The 14845-nt window shown below is 36.5% G+C and overlaps 2 long non-coding RNA genes across 3 annotated transcripts; one reads left to right on the top strand and one right to left on the bottom strand.

Moving 5' to 3' along the window:
• Window positions 1–1840: 1840 nt before the first annotated feature.
• LOC104111905 (uncharacterized) lies at window positions 1841–5774 on the bottom strand. Of its 2 annotated transcripts, XR_011409232.1 has the most exons (4): window positions 4668–5774; window positions 2489–4567; window positions 2326–2402; window positions 1841–2227 (listed from the first exon to the last, which is right to left on the bottom strand). It is a non-coding gene; the product is annotated as an uncharacterized lncRNA (long non-coding RNA). The 2 variants fall into 2 exon arrangements; XR_689838.4 differs by having other exon boundaries at window positions 2489–5774.
• Window positions 5775–6275: 501 nt separating this feature from the next.
• On the top strand, window positions 6276–6686 carry LOC117276127 (uncharacterized). Its single transcript, XR_004506349.2, has 2 exons — window positions 6276–6515; window positions 6601–6686. It is a non-coding gene; the product is annotated as an uncharacterized lncRNA (long non-coding RNA).
• The last annotated feature ends 8159 nt before the right edge of the window (window positions 6687–14845 follow it).

Consider the following 14845-nt stretch of genomic DNA (forward strand, 5'->3'; position numbering starts at 1 on the left):
TGGGTTAGAGAACTATGTACTTCCAATAGCTCAACAACTCTACCAAACCAAATTCAAGTCCCATTGTCCATTAACACCCCCATTACTCTATGGTATATTTGGTTACACCTCAATAATAACTTGTTAAAAAAAAACAACCGCAACCATCACTAGAAACACACCAATTGCCCAAGTAATTGAATACCTATGCCTCACAAACCAACATGCAGCTCAGCAACAAACCACAAGAATTCAAGTACGGTGGGAGCCACCACCACTAAACATCTATAAACTCAATATAGATGGTGCACATAGAAAAAACTTCAACTAAGGAAGAGCAGGAAGAATCATTAGGGATTCCCATGGAAGTTGGATAGCAAGGTTTTCCAGTTGCATTGTGGCAACTACGCCACTCCAAGTTGAACTTACAGCCCTACTCAAAGGATCGGAGCTGACCTTTACTAAGAACTTAATGCCACTGATAGTGAAAAATGAATGTCAGGTATTGTCCATAATTATAAAATCCCATATGATTAATAATGCTTACACAAATTTACTATATGATTACATGTTCCTCATCGTAGCAATGGACTAGCCACCAGTCAATCACATATACCGTGAAGCTAACTCAGTTGCCCATATTTTAGTAAATTATGCAAGTACATGGATACTGGAAGAAAATGCTGAACGGGAAGACATCTTTTGGAGCACAATGCCTTTATTTACTTTCATTACTTATCGCAAAGACTTGTTAGGAGCTATATCGTTAAGATTTGTTTCATGTTCTAGTAACACTCTTTAATTTCCTGCTTTAATACATCTCGTCGTTCGCAGCAAAAAAGAGGATTACGATGTGAGACAAATTGTGATCCTTTACCAAGAAGAAAATATTTTGCTGGAACCCCTTAGTTCTACAATAAGTTGTACCTCTTGAAGCAAAGAAAGTAATAAGTCGTGCCCATTGTTGCATCATATTTTGCACAAGTCAAAATAATATACAACTTATAGTACTCTACAAGGTTAATTAGAGTTTAAAGTTGTCACATATTATTTAAGGTATACTAAGACACCTACACTATATTATGTAATGTACGCTTAGATCATAGTCTGCGAAATTATTGAGATTCAAGGTAAAAGTTCAAATTATATCGAGGGGAAGGGGTTAGACATCCCTCAAAATCCATAAAATGTGATTCTGATGGACTCGATCAAATAAATGAGGGATTAGGTAAAGAACAATTAATTTAATATTTACAAAGTATTACAAAAGTGATTTTAAATGAAGAGTGATTGAATGTGAGAATCACATGTTAAAAAAATATGAATACTTATCTGCAACGGAAAAGGTCCCCCCCCCCCCTCGGATACTCTAGGGGTGGGCGTCGGTCGGTTCGGTCGGTTATTATGAAAGTACGATTCGGTTTATCGGTTTTCGGTTTTGTAATATTAATAACCAAATCAAACCAAAGTATTTACGGTTCGGTGCGGTTTTTTCAAAGTTCGGTTCGGTTATTTCCGGTTTATTTTTTCTATTTTAAACGGTTGTAGGAACAACAAGTATTTACGGTTGGTAGGAACATCAATAAACAAAGCTGGAATTTATTTGTTTTTCGTCCAGCCCAACAGCAAATTGTCATTTTGACTTTTGAGAAAGACAGCCCAGCAAATTGTCATTTAGTTGTTCGTCCAGCCCAGCAACAGAGAAAGACAGTGGTAGACGGTAGTCTCACACAAGTTTTACTGACAATAACACTCTAATTTGAAACAACACTATAAATTAAACCGAGAATAGACTATAGAGAACAAGCACACACAGAGCAGGGAGGCCTTCAGTGGCATCAGTGCAAACAGAACACCTAAGTAGCAAAATACCGCACAGTCCAGCAGTGGCAAACTAGTCCAAAACAGTTTAATAGAATGGCAAATCTAGCAGCTACCAAAGTCCAAAATAAGTCTAGAAATACCATCACCAAACAACAAAACAGTGGCAAACTAGTCACAAGCCACAAGCCACAAAGTAAGTCTAGAAAATGATACTTAAAGCCTTAAATACGAATCATTGGATGAGGAATAAGACACTTCTTAATATGCTTCACTAAGCCATAAGTGCCATAATATTTTGGATGACAATTATAAACCCGGCCACAATGAAGGCACTTTGCTTTGCGGGCTTCTTCATTTACTTTAACTAGCTCAAAATATTACCAAATAGGCGATCTAGCTTTATGACCACGAGGCATAGTTAAACCTACAAAAAAAAAAATAGAAAATTTCACAAGTTAATAAAATATTTTTAATTATAAATAACAAAATAATATCATAAAACAAGCAAATCTTTAAACTTACCACTTGTTCAAACTATGCATCAACAATGCTATTATCTCTTTCAACAATGCAAGTTTCTCTTCCGCTCGTTGCCATATCTAAATATAATTTGATAAAGTGTGTCAATTAAACTTATAAAGTAAACTAATTTTCAATAAAACACTCATATAGCGTAAAATCTTACCAAGTTCAATTTGCTCAAGAAACTCCAAATCTTCTTCAACATTAATAGGAGTACCCTCACATCTAAACCAATCTTGAACACAAATAAGACTTTGCACCAACCGAGGAGTCAATTAACTCCTAAATGAATCAAGAATACGGCCACCCGTGCTAAATGCACATTCCGATGCAACACTTGAAATTGGAATGGCTAACACATCACGAGCTAGCTCGGATAGAATAGGAAATTGAGGCGCATTAATTTTCCACCAATCTAAGATTTTAAAGTCATTAGAATCATTAGACAACTGCTCTTGTCCTTCACCAATATATCTTTCCAACTCAGATTTAGCACCTACACTTCTAGAGTCTTCCTTTTGCCTTTTCAACAATTGCTTTGTTCTCACAGATTTTGTTCTCACATTTCCACTAGATGGCTCAAATGTGTCATAAGATGAAGTAGATTTAGATGGAGATGATTGAAGATAACATCCTTTGGAGTATTTTTTTTATACTCCCCAAACAAAGAATTTAAATAAGCATCCACTTCGGCAGTTAATTTCTTCCCTGGTCCCCCCCCGAACATTTCCTCAAGTGCAAAACCAACATACTCTAATTTATTATGAGGATCTAATACAGAAGAAATGAATATCATTTTATTCATCTTTTCCGGTTCACCCCAATATTTTTTAAACTTTTCTTTCATCTTCCCTGACATCTTACTCAAATTAGTATCATCACTAGTTAAACAAGCTTTCAAATGACTATCAAGCTCACATATATCCTCAAAATGACAATTAGAAGTAACATAACGTGAACCTGAAATTTTTTCGGTGAGCTCGTGAAATCTTTCAAGAAACTTTATCACGTTTCTCACATTCACCCAATCATCACATACAAATGGACCTGCAATATTCCCATCTTCACAAACATGCGTACAAAGATGAGTAGAAAATCCATCATCAAAAAGATGAAGCTTGTCAAAGGCCTTCTCAAAGTTTTGTGCCGTTTCTAACATCAAGTAGGTGGAATTCCACCTTGTAGGAACATCCAAACACAATATTTTGCTACATTCTACCTCTTGATGTGCACAACATTCCCTAAACTTTAAGGACCTTTGCGGAGATGATCTCACATACCTCACAGCTTGTCTAACACGTTTTACAGAAACATCAATTTCCTTCAAACCATCTTGCACAATTAGATTAAGTATGTGAGCCATGCATCTCACATGAAGATGCTTACCACTCATCGAATTAGTTTTCCACATATCTAGTTGTTTGGACAATTCTTTGACCGTGACATCATTCGAAGAAGCATTATCAACAGTAACAATGAATACCTTATCCAATTTCTATTCAAGCAAACAATTACCAATAACTTTTGCCATTTCGTCACCCTTATGACTAGAGATAGGGCAAAAATTTAGTATTCTTTTATGCAACACCCAATCTCTATCAATAATATGACCCGTCAAACACATATAGTTAATTCTTTGTAATGAAGTCCATGTGTCTGTGGTAAGGCAAATTTTTGGTTTTACTTCTCTGAAATTTTTCATTAGTGTAAGCCTTTCTTCCTTGTAAACTTGAAAACAATCCCTTGTAATTGTCCTACGAGAAGGAACATTAAATAGAGGTTGGGCTATGCTCATAAACTTCGTAAAGCCTTTCTTTTCAACAAAACTAAAAGGTAATTCCTCCGTAATTACCATCTCAACTAAAGCCCTCCTAACTAGTTCTTGTTCAAATTTCCAAAGCACCACACCATTAATTTGTCCATCCTTTTGTAAACACAATTGTGTTTGAGTATTATCAACTTTTCGTGGTATTTTTGGACACTTCTTTAAATGAGTATTCAATGATGTTGTTCCATTCAATCGTGAATCAGCCTTATAATCACGACCACAATATCTATACTTTGCTCTATCTCCTCCATTATCATCTTTAAACTTTTCAAAATGATCCCAAGCAGTTGATCTACATTGTACAGATTTTCTTTTTTTTGGGCCTTGACTAGTTTCAACTGAATTTGTAGGTGAAGATGTGATTTCGCTTTCAGATGAATCCACCCCACTTACTCTACTTTCAACTTCTGCCATCTATAGAAAATCGAATGAAAATAGAGACATTAGAATGAGTTACTTTGAATAAGTGTTAGACATAATTGTTTATAATGTAACTTGAGAGTAGTATAATTACATGGTATATGTTGGCGTTTGAGTTGATAGGGAGTTAAATACCTCAATTTGACTTTTGTATCCTGTTAGTAGTAGTGGAAGAAAATAAATAAGTAATGATTAAAAAGTTAGTTTGATAGAAAAACGTCATACTGAAGTTTAATTTTGAATTGTTAAATAAATTTGGATTTTCAAATGTTGCGAAAGACTGAGAGCCTTATAGAATAATATTATTGCTGGAATTTTTGGGAAGTTTTGAGACGGGAGTGCTTATATAAGTTGGGTGTTGAGATCAAGGATTACTTATCATCGGCCCAAACATAAAGTATAACTTGGGCCAACTTGGGCCTCTTATTTAATGTACAGATTAGTCCATTGTATAGAGATATACACTGTAATAGCATCTCTGATTTTTCAATTGATTTTTACAGAGAACAAAAATCGGTTCTCTCATTTCTCTCTCTATCTTCTTCCTCTCAAACCCTAACCATCATCTCTACGATTTCTATATTTTTGTATGTTTTCATTGGGTAAGGGTAATGCAACTCTTTGAAAGTCCAGTTTTTTGAAGCAAAAAAACTTGAGACAATTTAGAAAACTGGAGTTCAAGTTCAACTGTAGGGACTGTCACTCCAAATAGATAGACAGTCGGAACTTATATAAATGAGGTAAAGAGTAATTAGCTGGAGCTTTATAGGATTGAAAAGTAGGGAGAAGTGCAGGTTCTAGAATGGTTATTTTATAGGTGAAAGGAGTTGTTTACTGGCTCCAGGAAATTAAAATGCAAATCTGGTCAAAGTACACGGGACGATTCTGGTGTACACAAAAGATTAAGACATTTTCTTTATTCATAACTCAGAAGAACTTCCACTAACCTGAGAATGAAAGATGAGCGACGAGCTGAGGAAGAAGGCGTTACAGTTGAGTTGAGGAAGAAGGCGCAGAACTCGCAGGAACTCAGAAGAAGTCGCAGCAGTCGCACAGCAAGAACCGAAGAGGCGAACTTTTCAATTGATATAGGTTTAAGAACCCTAAATCTAATTCTTTATTTAGGTTTGGGAAATGGAAAATGGGAAGTGACTAAGTGTAATGTGTATTAGTGATTTAGTGAGTTGTAATCAATGGGTTTGGACTTTGGGTATTAGACAGAGACAGACTATCAATAAGTTTGGATTTGAATAAACTAAATTGGGCTTCAAAGTTCAAATAGATATTGGGCTTCAGCCTAAAATGGGTAATAACTAAATAACTAATACCCAAAATTTCGGTTATTCGGTTAAACCGAAAACCGAAATACCAAAACCGTAAACCACACCGAAAAACCGAAAATTAATAATTTAAAAACCGTGCACCGACCGAAAAACCGATTAAACCGAAACCGAAAAATCGAAATTCACGGTTCGGCCGATATTATGCCCACCCCTAGATACTCCCTTGTTTTTAAACGGCTCAATGGATAGGTTATCCACTCAAAATTTTACATGCGGTATTTTAATTCACACCCAAACCTTTTAATCCAAACCAAACCAGATTTAATTAATCGATCAATTACCCTACCCGTATAACTTAATCCATTTCTTAAAAACACCTTAATTTTACTTCACTTATTAATTAGGGATATATCTTCTTCTCGATCTCAACAAGCTACTCATAGATTTACTGCTAATTCTGGTGTAATCCTGGAAGACCAAGTTAGGGTTTGTGTCTCATCCATCTTTCACCATTCAATTCCCAAAATATGAGCCAGGGATCTTCGAGTTCATCATATGGTTCGAGGAGGAAATGCTGTTGTGAAGTTGCTGCTAGCCAATTCACTGCTTGGACTCCAATAAATGAAGAGAGATGATTTAACAAGTGTTTAATGCCTAAGGTAAATTTTATAAAACTTGTTTGTGTATTTTTTTTTAGGTTTATGATCGACAATTCTCGATAATTTTATTCTAATTACTGCGCAGGGACATAAATGTAAGTTTTGGGAATGGGTAGATGATGAACTTCCTCTTAGAGTTACATCACTGATCAGTAACTTAAAGAATGAAAATGAAGCTCTTATATGTGAAAGGAATCTTCTGTTGATGAAGGTTGCCGAGATTGAAAGTGTCTTAGTAGGGGATGTTGCAAAAATTGAACATTTCAAGGAATGTGATGATGTTAAAGAGGTAAATGATATTTCTAAGAGAAAGTTGATGGAGGTTTAGTGTTTGTGAAGGAAAGTTGGCTGAAAAAATAGAATGTGATTGGTATGGTATGGTGTTGCTTCGTTGGTTTCATGTGCGCTTGGATGATGAAATAGATACTCTGGTGTTGGGCGATTCTGCTACCTTAAGATCAACCAAGGTTTAGGTGTAATTGACATATTTAAGTGATTACTTCCAAGCACTTTTCAACTTTGGAATTGCATGGTGATATGGGAATTGAGCCGTGCAAATTCATATGGAAGTGCAAAGAAGAAAAACAAGAGCCATACATTTTGCAATTTACATATTCAAGAAGGCAAAATGACATTTCTCACATGAAAGCCAAGAAATGCAAAATAAAGAAATTAAAGTTTGGCTTGATCATCTATTTACCACCCTCTTTCGCGTGGTCACAAACTTGATTTCAAGTTAGGTTCCTAGTTCATATCCTTCAAGTGGAGATAAAAGTGGTAAAGTTGACTCGCTTGGTGCCACGTCATTAAATACGACTCTTGGTGGGAGGCAACCCATCGTTTTTATTTTTTTGTCATTTTTAAAAAAAATTATTTTTGTTTTTCAAATTTTCTCTTTAGAATAGTTTATTTTATTATTTTTGATCAATCTACCAAGTTTAAGGAAGTTTAAAAGTGTTTGGGATAACAAGCAAGGAGATTGAGAAGTGAAGAAATAACAGTCTAGGCCTCAGTTGTCGTATTTGCGAACATATGTTCGCATTTGAGAACTTGGAGCCTACCGCAAAAGCGAAGTTGGAGTCACAGTTGCGAACTCTGCGAACTTTTCGTCTTTCGCAATTCCGAGCTCTTTGTCGCAATTGCGACATTAGAGGTCTTAAATGGGTAACTTTGTTTCATTTTGAACAAAAGTCAAAAAATTTGGGGCTCTCAATAATTAAAGGACCTTCATCTTCCTCACTCTCCCAACTCTCAAGTTCCATCATTTTCACTCCTAATTGCAAGCATCTAGGTATGAAAGCTTAATTTTGTGCCATTTATGTTCTATAACATCATTTTCTTCTTGTTCTTCTCTCCTTGTGCTCTCAAAAACTAGGGTTCAGATTGACCTTTCTCTTCTGTGTTAAATGTTGTTGTAACTTCCGGGTGAGGATTGGTTAAGATTGTGAGATTCTTTCTTTGCTTAAAAATGGGGAAGTATGAGTACCCATAGCTTGTTAAGATGTGAAACGCGTCTTGTGCCTTTAATGTGTTCGATGAAAGGCCCGAATATAATTCTTGGCCGAACCATTGAAATTTCTTCAATTCGTGGCTGTGTGTGAAGTTTATTGTATGATTTTATGCCTAAAAACTGATTGAGTTCTCTGAAAGTGTGCTTTTGTTCAAAATTTTTGGGGCTTGGGACTGCTCTGTGAGAGAGGGTGGCTGGGGACGATGAGATCGCAATTGCGATAGCCTCTGCGCAGTTGCGAAGAGGTGATTGCAATTGCGAAAACAGTCAGCTCTGGAAACCTTCACAATTGCGAACACTGGAAATGTCTATTGCTTTCGCAATTGCGAGGAAAATATCGTAATTGCGACATCAGAGAGCAGACTTCTCCCGAACTGAAAATCTGAAATTCTTTTTTAAGGCTGGATTTTATCTGTCCAATCATTTCTTTGGCATATTGGACTCATTTTGCAGTATATTTCATAGCCATACCATGTTTTCACTCCACTACTTTGTTTACAGGTACCATAAGCTGAATATGAGCTCGAACTCTGACGAATTCGCGCATGACAACCCTTTGGGAGTAGAAGAGAACTATGACCAACACCGGTTCTTGTTATTGGAATGCCAGGAACGGTACTATGCCGAGTTGATTTCAAAGAAGTTGCTCCTGGAAAGTGGTATATTGCTGGAAAAGGTCCCAGAACGTCTTCTTGAGTTCCATCAGAGGCTTGTAGACATGGGATGGACTTGTTTTTCCCCTCAACCTTGCAGAGCGAATGAGCTATGGGTGAGGGAATTCTATGCTAACCTTCCAGCAATCAAGTTAAGAAAGCCAATCATGAAGATTCGTGGCAAAATGGTGAATTTCGGAGCTGAAGCTGTGAATCGAATCTATTACCTGCATGAACATGACATGGCACCATTCCGTGAGAAAGATTGTGCCTCAAGCGAGTGGTTGGTCTCCAAATTGTGCCCAGGTGCAGATGTTTAATGGGCAGCTAAAAAGAGAGTGATCATATCCAAAGAATTCACTGCCGAAACAAAGATATGGCTATCCATCATATGTAGTCGCATCTCTCCTACGGGAAACATATGGAATGTACCAATAACGAGAGCTCAGATGATAGCCTCCATTCTTGATGGTATCCAGCTCAATGTTGGTGAGACTTTCATCAATGAACTGAGGGAGTATCGGATTTATGAGTTGTGCCAAATTGCTTGGGTTGAGGAGGATCCGGAAGACAACTGAATAGAACCGGGAAAGCCTATTGCTCCATTGAGGAAAAGATGAGAGGGAGGCACCGTGAAAAGAAAAAAGAGAAAGTTGGGATCTTTTTCTCAGACCGACCAGGGTAGCCAACTGTCACGACCCAAAATTTTCACCTTCGGGACCGTGATGGCGCCTAACATTTCACTTGCTAGGCAAGTCAACGTTAGAATAATCTTAACCATTTTTAAACAAAATAAATTAAATAGAAGTCCATTACTGAAATAAAGTGCGGAAGACCATAACAAATGAATCATCCAAATACATCCCCGAATGTGGTGTCACAAGTGCACGAGCTTCTAGAATAATACAAATAAAGGTCTGAATAAAATTTAAGTTGTTTGAATGATAATACATAGCTAAGATAAGATAGAAGGGGACTTCAGAACTGCAGACGTTGTGCAGTTATGCCTCAAGCCTCCTCTGGGTAGCTGAATCTGAGCAAGTCTATGGTACGTCGCTGGGACCAACTCCAAAATTTGTACAAGAAGTGCAGAGTGTAGTATGAGTACAACCGACCCCATGTACTCTGTAAGTATCGATCCTAACCTCGACGAAGTAGTGACAAGGCTATGATAAGACGCGTACGTAAACAAGCTATACAAGTATATATGAATACGAAGCAATAATAATACAATAAATAATAATTTATAAATTTGGGAGGGAACATGCGAAGGGGGATGATATAATAATTTCAGCAGGAGAAGTATTGCTTAGCAGCCAATTAATTCCTCAACAATAACATGAGCAACGGATAATATGTAAATGGCACGGTACCACCCTTCATACTTTTACTCTCATTCTTTCCATAATTTGATAAATAAATAATAATAATTGGCACGGCATCACCCTTCGTGTTTTTACACTCTTAGAAAATGGCACGGTATCACCCTTCGTGCTTTTACACTCTCTGAAAATGGCACAGCATCACTCTTCGTGCTTTTACACTCAAAATGACACGGCATCACCCTTCGTGCTTTTATACTCTTTCTCACCATGAAAAGAATTGTATAAATAATATAAATGGCACGGTATCACCCTTCGTACTTTTACACTCTTCCACAATATTCAACAATAATTAAATCAATAAAAATTTCATGAATAATGATCAAATAATCAATAATAAACTTAAGAAGGAATGTCTTAAATAAATAAGCAATTATTCAAAATAAAATAAATTCCTCCAGCATGCTTTGACTCAACCACAATGCATAAGTACTCATCACCTGACATATTTGTTGTACCCGCATATTAAATCACGTAGCAAATAGACAAACAAATCCTACTCCCTCAAGTCAAGGTTAACTACGACAGTTACCTTGATTTGCAACCAACTCAAGATTCCAATACACCTTTGCCTCGCGAATTCGTGTCCGAAAGCTTCAAATCTAGCCACAAACAATTCAATATACTCAACACGAATCGTAGGAATTAATTCCATATGAATTTACTAATTTTCCGGATTAAAATCAGAAATTCATTTTAAAAATCGACAGTGGGACCCACATCTTGAATCCCAAAAAACTCACAAAATCCAAACATTCGTTCTGATATGAGTTCAACCATACAAAAATTATCAAATTCCGACATCGGATTGACCTTCAAATCTTCATTTTACATTTTTGGAAGATTTTATAAAAATCTGATTTTTCTTCCATAAATTCACGAATTCATGATGTAAATGAGTATGGAATCATGATATATAATCAATATAGGATAAGGAACACTTACCCCAATATTTTTCCGTGAAAATCGCCCATACCCGAGCTCAAAATCGTCAAAATGGAAAATGGGACGAAGTCCCATTTTTAGAACTTAAACATTTTGCCAAGTGATTTCTTCTATGCGATCGCGGACCAAGTCCCGCGATCGCAAAGAACAAAATAATTTCCACCCAAAAATGGCCTATGCGAACGCGGAGCACTACCCCCATAACTCTACGTGATCGCGGCCCTCCTCATGCGATCGCGAAGAGTAAACGCGTGTCAACCCAGTCGCCTCATTTTCCTCTTCGCGAACGCGGCTTAGCCCATGCGTTCGCGATGCACAGTTTCCTTAAGCTACACGATCGCGATTCCCTACACGCGATCGCGTAGAGTAAAATCTCCACTGCTCTTTTAATCCTACGCGATCGCGGACCTCATCACGCGATCGCGTAGAAGAAAACCAGATATGTGCACCAGAAAGCTTCAGCAAAACACCAAGTCCAAAAATGACCCGTTAACCATCCAAAACTCACTCGAGGCCTCCGGGACCTCAACCAAATATTTCACAAGTCCCCAAACATCATACGAACTTAGTCGAAGCCTCAAATCATATCACATAATACTAATACCACGAATCATATCCCAATTCAAGCTTAATAAAATTTAAGAATTTTCAACTTCTATATTTGATGCTGAAACCTATCAAATCAAGTCCGATTGACCTCAAATTTTGCACACAAGTCATAAATAACATAACAGACCTATCCAAACTTGCAGAATCAGATTCCGACTCCGGTATCACAAAGTCAACTCCCCAGTCAAATTTTCAAGCTTAAATTTCTATTTTAGCAATTTTAAGCCTAATTTAACTACGGACCTCCAAATAATTTTTCGGACACGCTCCTAAGTCAAAAATACCATACGGACCCACATGGACCGTCAAAATACTGATCCGGGTATGTTTGATCAAAATATTGATCGAAGTCAACTTAAGTGGATTTTAAAGCTCTATTTCACATTTTAATCAATTTTTCATATAAAAACTTTCCGAAAAATTATATGGACTGCGCACGCAAGTCAAAAAATAATTAAATAGTGCTTTTCGATTTCACAAAATATAGTAATAAATATTTAAAAATTAAAGATAACATTTTGGTCCATCACACCAACCATCATCTTCTGCAGGAGGACCATTTGCTATGCTTTCCGAGGAAATGCAGCTGATTCGCGACCTAGTAGCTGGCCTTCCACAGAGACCTGGGAAAATATCCGAGGGACCCTCTGTATGCATTTCAAAGAAAGAATTTAAAAAGTATCTTGATGATCAAAAGAAGGAGGAGGATCACCTTAAGAAACTGGAGAAAGCATACATTGATTTGGCCACGGCACACGGTACTTTTAGTACTTCTCATGCAAAGCTGGCAAATGCGCACACCAGGATGAAGAAAAGGGAGAAGAAGAGAGATATATTCTTCACCCACATGTGGAAGGGTGTGAAGGGGATATGGAAAGTTCTAAAGCCTAAAGAGTCAGCTCCATCGACCGAGCCGGAAGATGATGATGATGCTCCAGTTCAGTGGTCCGAGGAAGAGGAAGAGGAGGAGGATGCGACTGAGTCCGACAGTGAGGAGAGCACTTGATGCAGTATTCAGGGAGCACGTTCCACCATTTTACTCTATTTTGTTTTACTGCATTGATGACATTGCAACATTTCTAGTTGGGGGTGGCTTCTTGTATAACTGTTTGATATGGTAGATTGATATTTTGATTTCATGTGATGTGTTATTATATTAGTATGTTTACTAGCTTCTTGAATTTTTGTTTTATATATAGTATGTTTTATTGACTTGATGTTTATTAGCTTATTGATTTTTTTTTTTTATAAACAATATGTTTTATTTTGTTGGCAATATCCTTGGTTTTCTTTTTCCGAGGGTGCTAATTTTCTTTTTGAACTGGGTAATATTTGGTAAATATTTGTATAGACTTTTCCCGATGATAGATAGCTAGGCGACTTTCTTAAGGGAATTAGTCTTGTAGTTCAGATATAGTTTTTGTTAATTTAGGAAGAATAAGTGGTTTGAGTTAGGGTTTGTGCCCATTTGCCAATTTGTGGCTTTTTTGGTACCAACATGATTTAAACCTCGGCATATGAATTCTTGATCGTTGAAAGAGGAAAATGATTGAAGTAAAGATCATTTTCATGAATTTTAGACTCAATATTTGGCTCTTTGATTCATTAAATTGTCTCTTAGGCTATATGTGACTTCTTTGAGTTTATTGATTTTAATTGGATTTTGGATTTGTATTCTACTCGAGTTTTCATGTGCCATGTGTGGTGAGATTTATTGTGAGTTCTTTTATATTATTTGTAGTCTAAAACGTGCCCGGAATGTACTTCAAGGCGAAATCCTAGACTAACTTAGTTGGAAAAATGATGTTAGGCCTTCCTTGTACTGTTATTATTCCTTAAATTTCCTACCTTTGAATATTTTCCCTAGTCAACCCCGTTTGAGCCTTTAAATATTTTCTTTGGCAACCGTGTTACAAGTTTTAACCCTTCGTTCTTTAGTGATCTATCTTTTGGCATCCTACCTCCCTAAATACTTTGAAAGTATAAATATAGGCTAAAAGCTTAAGTTTGGGGGTGAAGGTTGGAAAAGTTGTGATGTGAAAGTTACTTAAAAGGTGAAATATATATATATATATATATATATATATATATATATATATATATATATATATATATATATATATATGTGTAACCTTCCTTGATTTTTGAAAGAAAAAAACAAGAGTTAGAAAGAAGAAAAAGGAAGGAAAAATAAGAAATTGTGAATAAATGGAAAACTAGGTGATGAAAGGAAAAATGAAAAAAGGGTGAAAAGTTCTTGAAGGAAGTGTACTTTGATTGTTGAAAACTTATAATGCTTAGGGAGGTTTTGAGTCACTCTAACCAAAATTGTTCCCTACCTTAACCAAAGCCTAAATTACAATCGTTTAAGTCCTAATTGATTTTTAACCAAGTTTGTCTACATTAGAGGAGAAAAACATAAAGGGAAAGACTATGGTACTACTTGTGTGAATTCGAACATCTTTGTGGGAGAGAGTTAATTCTTTCCATTTGATATCCCATTTATGTTTTGAATTGTAATTTATATGTGAGAGTGTAACGATCCGGCCGGTTGTTTTGAGTATTATAACCCCATTTTCCCATTTACTGCTCGGTTTATTCTTTACAGTTGTTTTATAATTTACCGGGTTAGCTGGTTCGGGTCCAGAAGAAATTCGGAGTGAAATGAGACACTTAGTCTCATAATTAAAAATTTAAGTTAGAAAGACTGACCGGATGCATACTTATGTGTAAACAACCTCGAATTCGAATTCTGATAATTCCAATAGCCCCGTATGGTGATTTTGGACTTAGTAGAGCGTCCGAAAAATTATTTGGAGGTCCGTAGTGGAATTAGGCTTGAAAGGCCGAAAGTTAAATTCATGGGAAGTTTGATCGGGGGTTGACTTTTTGATATCAGGGTCGAAATCCAATTCTGAAAATTTGAATACCTCTGTTATGTTATTTATGACTTGTGTGCAAAATTTGAGGTCAATCGGATGTGATTTGATAGGTTTCGGAGTTGTTTGTAGAAATTAGAAATTTCAAAGTTCATTAGGCTTGAATTGTGGTGTAATTCATGGTTTTAGCGTTGTTTGAGGTGATTTTAGGTTTGACTAAGTTCGTATGATGTTATGGGACTTGATGGTATGTTTGGTTGAGGTCCCGAGGGCCTCGGGTAAGTTTCGCGAGGTTAATAGATCATTTTTGGACTTGGCATGTTGGCTGAAGATTGCTGGTGTGTTTTTATGG

The sequence above is a fragment of the Nicotiana tomentosiformis genome, chromosome 7, assembly GCF_000390325.3.
Source record: "Nicotiana tomentosiformis chromosome 7, ASM39032v3, whole genome shotgun sequence".
Taxonomy (NCBI): domain Eukaryota; kingdom Viridiplantae; phylum Streptophyta; class Magnoliopsida; order Solanales; family Solanaceae; genus Nicotiana; species Nicotiana tomentosiformis.